The 6,000-nt window shown below is 40.5% G+C and overlaps 1 protein-coding gene across 2 annotated transcripts in view; it reads left to right on the top strand.

The window, feature by feature from the left end:
• Positions 1-2,893: 2,893 nt before the first annotated feature.
• Positions 2,894-6,000, top strand: part of LOC126190918 (cytochrome P450 6k1-like) — a 65,356-nt gene continuing 62,249 nt past the window's right edge. The window contains exon 1 of one of the 2 annotated variants that reach the window (XM_049931549.1): positions 2,894-2,981. The gene's annotated coding sequence lies outside the window, so the exon portion shown is untranslated. The remainder of the gene's footprint in view (positions 2,982-6,000) is intronic. The other variant, XM_049931550.1, reaches the window with a different exon arrangement.

Below are 6,000 nucleotides of genomic sequence, written 5' to 3'. Positions count from 1 at the left end.
ATAATGTCGCAGGAGACTGAATAGTCTCACTCGAGATTCACTTAACCATTGTATCATCAGTATTCCTCTCCTCAGGATGACGAGGAATCTATTCAACAAAGCCTTTGATTGTTCAACCAACATCCACGTACTACTGCGAAAATACTACATCCAGAGGATTGCTCGTCGTTCTTCCATACATTAGTTGCAGTCAGGAATACCTCAGGAAATTATTTTGCTGTAGCCTATAACCAACTGACTTACTTCAGAAATATCTTCATACATTTTTTTCATAAAGCGACAAGCCACGACATTGTCGGCGAGTACTATTCGGTGACCGTTGCATGTATCCTCGCCACGTCACACACTGTATAGGAACAGTCATGGCACAGGTCTGCATTTAGACCATATTCCGCTAAATAAACATACACATGTAGAAGGGCTTTATTGAGAGTAGTGTACCACATTCTTACAGAAGACTAGTTAAAACTAGAGTTACATTTCCGACTAATATAGCCTGGCCGTTGTGGCCGAGCAGTTCTAGGCACTTCAGTCCGGAGCAGCGCTGCTGCTACGGTCGCAGGTTCGAATCCTGCCTCGGACATGGATGTGTGTGTTGTCCTTAGGTTAGTTAGGCTTCAGTAGTTCTAAGTCTAGGGGACTGATGACCTCAGATGTTAGGTCCATTGTGCTTAGAGCCATTTGAACGTGCTAATTTATGTCCGAAATTAAATAGTTGTTGATGTATGCCTCATGTGAGCTATGTCCAGTATGGTCATCACTCAGTGGCATATGCTATCTTGCTGTTGACGTTCTCTGCTCATTTCTTATTGGTTGCATCTGTTTGACGTGAGTACTTAGTACTCCGACTGTAATGATGTTGTTAGACATAGCATTTACTTGTGCAATTCCACACATATAATTTTGAAGTTGTGCTGGCTCAGAACGAGATTTGCATTTCCGTAAAATGTGAACTTTGCAAATAGTACAGTGGAATGCGTACAACGTAAACAGAGCAATGAAGTCCAATGATTCCATGAGGGACATGGCAGGTGCGGTATTCTGCTATGATTTAGGCTACAGAGTAAATCAACAGAAACGCGTAATGAAGCCCAAATAACATTTTCAATATCGCAGTGCATATTATTCATTGACAAGAAGAGCTAAGAAGAAAAGTGGAAAACAAACTTCACACTTCCTGTAGTACAAACGAACAGCCCAGCGCTGTGTCCCATAATAATACCCATTCTGTCGTTATTTAATTAAAAGTTACCGCAGATCAAGAATTTCTAACAAGAGTAATTCATTTTATTTAGCAATAACTTCACTACGATAGTAATGGTGCTTACAACGGTAAACTTATATGCTGATAGCGAGAGCAGCCAACTCTAATAACTTTCGTAGCATCTAGCAGTACAAATGACGAACCCTAAACGTACAGAAGTACACTACGCTTCTTATTCAGGTATGAACATTATAGAGTTTAATGCGCCTGTACTCTGATTAACTTATTCATTCTTGGAAAATGTGTTAATATTTCAGTTTGTTATTTTTTTGTTAATTAAAATTTTGTTTGTTATTGCAGTGAAATTGTCTATATGTGGCGTAACAGTGAAAGCAGTAAAAACAATGTAACAACGCTATGCGAATTGTAAGCCACATACGATCGATATCTTGAAAGCATATTAAAACACAACCAAATGCACCTTGATAAATTATTTGTGAAAATAAATATGCTTTTAGATGGCCCTTTAGCTGCAGCTTTTCAAAGTGCTGGGTTAAGTATAACGTTCACTTTTTGTAATGAAAGTCGTTCTCCTTTAAACTTAGTACAGAACACAGCCTAATTCCACACAATACCTTAAAATGACTAGCAAATTCTTTATTGAACTGCCCGGTCCAGGAATTCAGCTTTCCTAGAGGAAAAATTATTAAATAATCTGCGCTGATAGTAACGCGCCTGCAAAACAATAATGTGAATTTTAAATGTGCCACGTAATGGCTGCTGACTGCAGCTCTCCACTGCAGACAATGCCATATTTCTGAAAATTGGGATTATTCGACTCAGGTTTAACACTTCTACAAATAACACTCAGCTCACACTTTAATTTATTATCTATATGACATCAGCTCAGTAAATTATATTAAATTACGTTACAGACGTGAATAAGCAGTGTACGTAATTACGCTTCAGAAGACAGCCACACACACACATACACACACACACACACACACACACACATACACACACACAAACACACACACACACACACACACACAGAGAGAGAGAGAGAGAGAGAGAGAGAGAGAGAGAGAGAACCTTTACACACATAAATCGGTTGAAGACCGCAGATGAACACTTATCAGTACAAAGATAGCTTTCATTTTTCAAATACATCATCATTGTCTTTGCGTTTTAAACTATTATATTTGTAATTTTTAGTATGAAGTCTTTATGCATTTCATGGTCACACGAGTTTTTCTCACAGTTTTTCTGCGTCTCATTTCACTTGCAAAAAATATTATTGCATTACATATTGGTAAAGGGACGCTATAAGAGGAAAACATTAACCATAATTTACTCTACTCTTAAGAGTTCAAAACATGTGCGCCAACTGTCTGCAATGATATTTACAATCTCACTTGTGTTTGAATATGATTCATCTGTGTGATAACCGCTGTGTCTCTAGTCCAATCAAGATATAGGTGCTTCAGGATTCACGCAATAGGTGCAGAGTCCACGCAAAATGACACCAGTGGCTCACAGCTGTGTTAACTCCGAGGTTAAAGTCCGCCACTGGCTTGGAACAGGGAATCGGCGCAAAACGCCGACTCACGGTGGTACCGGCTTTGTGTGACCTACATCCGCTATATAACAGCCGCCCGCGCTGCCCGTTCTCAGTAGTCACAGGACAACGACTGAAAACACAGTCAGCAAGCAGGACCTCTCTGTTGACTGGCATTTCAGGACAATATCGCCGAGAAAACTCACTGCGTGCAAAGTAAGTGGACCGAAGCCCCGTACCGATACCGTCGTAATCTTTATCTCCTTCTTTCGTTATCGACCGTATTTGTGTATGTCTTTGTATTTGTATTGTTGATCTAGACGTTTCAGAGCTAAAACTGAAATTTCATTGTTAAAACAATAGCAGAAAATGTTTTAACGAAGGATTTTCTGCAACAATAACTACAGTTATATTATTTTACACATCTTTCCATAATTTTTTTCAATGCGAAGTAACATTTGAAGAAAAATAATAATTTTTCCTCTTTATTTATTTATAAAATAAGTTAGAAGGTAAGGCCCACCCTCATGCATACTGCGAGTATCTCTTCTGGAAAGTCATACAATCGTATTCTGAAGTGTTTGCGAAATATTAGGCGATTCCATATTAGATGTAACACGAGCTAATAAAAGTTAGAAAGGGAATCTCAGATAAAGATCTTGTTATTGTTTGCAACAAACTTCACAAACCATGGCTCTTGATTTCACAGTGGTTTGACAGTAGTAGGCCCTACTTAATTAACATTTAATTTCCTGTTCCTCACAAATAGGATTTTCATTCTCTCCCTGATATCAAAGAGAGATGGTCTAGGTCTTTCGATAGGTCTTCGTTCTAGAATATGTTCTGTACGCACATGGACGATTTTTTTTCCCTGACTGCGAGGTGAATGTCCAAGACAAAAACATGCCGCAGTTTCAATTTCAGATGTTTGGCTTTCAATTAAACCATAGATTTCTGTGCCTGTTAGTTTTCTCCATTCTGCTGTATTTTATCACTGATTCTTCCACATACATTTCTAAGATTTTTCTTTCTAAGATTTTTGATTCATCCAATGCTGATTTGTTAATGCCCAAATACCACACGTGAACGATAATACAACTACGATAAGAGTTTTATACACAGGGAGATTTAGCTGCCTCTGCCATTCGTTTTAGGCACGCTGCACTACGTCTGTATCAGGGGTGGTGTCCATATAGGCGACAGCCACGTAATCGATGTTCGTTCCCTCCCAGAACTCTGAGCGACTGTTATAGAATAGAATTATCTTTTAAAAATACAAGTGAGGACTGGCTACAAGTTAACATTATTTTTGGACTAAGTCATACCTTACTGCTATGATACTTATTTAAGTGTCTCCATTCTTTCATTGTATAATTTGCGGTATATTCATACAGATTTTGGGTGTCTCTGTAAGTTTATTCCGTTTACAGTCCTTAACGTTTCGTAAGTCGTTCAGAAACGTTGCCTTATAACGTGTGTTTCACCATTGCAAATAACGACATAAATAGGAGAAGCCAAAATGGGGAAGTGTGGAAGTAACAGTTTTCCGCTATACAGGGTGGTGCATTCATAGTGACCGGGCCAAATATGTCACGAAATAAGCGTCAAACGGAAAAACTACAAAGAACGAAACTTTTCTAGCTTGAAGGGGGAAACCAGGTGGCGCTATGGTTGGTCCGCTAGATGGCGCTGCCGAAAGTCAAACGGATATCAACTGCGTTTTTTAAAAATAGGAACTCCCATTTTTTATTACATATTCGTGTAGTACGTAAAGAAATACGAATGTTTTAGTTGGACCACTTTTTTCGCTTTGTGATAGATGACGCTGCAGTAGTCACAAACGTATAAGTACGTGGTATCACGTAACATTCCGCCAGTGCGGGCGGTATTTGCTTCGTGATACATTACCCGTGTTAAAATGGACCGTTTACCAATTGCGGAAAAGGTCGATATCGTGTTGATGTATGACTATTGTGATCAAAATGCGCAACGGACGTGTGCTGTGTATGCTGCTCGGCATCCTGCACATCATCCAAATGTCCGGACCGTTCGCCGGATAGTTACGTTATTTAAGGAAACAGGAAGTGTTCAGCCTCATGCGAAACGTCAACCACGACCCTCAACAAATGATGATGCCCAAGTAGGTGTTTTAGCTGCTGTCGCAGCTAATCCGCATCAGATAAATTGCGCGAGAATCGGGAATCTCAAAAACGTCGGTGTTGAGAATGCTACATCAACATTGATTGCGCCCGTACCATATTTCTATGCACCTAGAATTGCATGGCAATGACTTTGAACGTCGTGTACAGTCCTGCCACTGGGCACAAGAAAAATTACGGGATGTTGATAGACTGTTTGCCCGCGTCCTATTTAGCGACGAAGCGTCATTCACCAACAGCGGTAACGTATGGCTCTGAGCATTATGCGACTTAACTTCTGAGATCATCAGTCGCCTAGAACTTAGAACTAATTAAACCTAACTAACCTAAGGACATCACACACATCCATGCCCGAGGCAGGATTCGAACCTACGACCGTAGCGATCACGCGGTTCCAGACTGAAGCGCTTAGAACCGCACGGCCACACCGGCCGGCGCGGTAACGTAAACCGGCATAATATGCACTATTGGGCAACGGAAAATCCACGATGGCTGCAACAATTGGAACATCAGTGACCTTGGCGGGTTAATGTATGGTGCGGCATTATGGGAGGGAGGATAATTGTCCTCATTTTATCGATGGCAATCTAAATGGTGCAATGTATGCTGATTTCCTACGTAATGTTCCACCGATGTTACTACAAGATGTTTCACTGCATGACAGAATGGCGATGCACTTCCAACATGATGGATGTCGGGCACATAGATCGCGTGCGGTTGAAGCAGTGTTGAATAGCATATTTCATGAAAGGTGGATTTGTAGTCGAAGCACCATACCATGGCATGCACGTTCACCGGATCTGACGTCCCCGGATTTCTTTCTGTGGGGAAAGTTGAAGGATATTTGCCATCGTGATCCACCGACAACGGTTGACAACATGTGTAAGCGCATTGTCAATGCATGTGTGAACATTACGGAAGGCGAACTACTCGCTGTTGACAGGAATGTCGTTACACGTATTGCCAAATGCATTGAGGTTGACGGACATCATTTTGAGCATTTATTGCATTAATGTGGTATTTACAGGTAATCACGCTGTAACAGCATGCATTCTCAGAAATGATAAGTTCACAAA

The sequence above is a fragment of the Schistocerca cancellata genome, chromosome 6 (genome assembly GCF_023864275.1).
Source record: "Schistocerca cancellata isolate TAMUIC-IGC-003103 chromosome 6, iqSchCanc2.1, whole genome shotgun sequence".
Lineage (NCBI taxonomy): Eukaryota > Metazoa > Arthropoda > Insecta > Orthoptera > Acrididae > Schistocerca > Schistocerca cancellata.
This window is presented reverse-complemented; position numbering and strand designations above follow the sequence as displayed.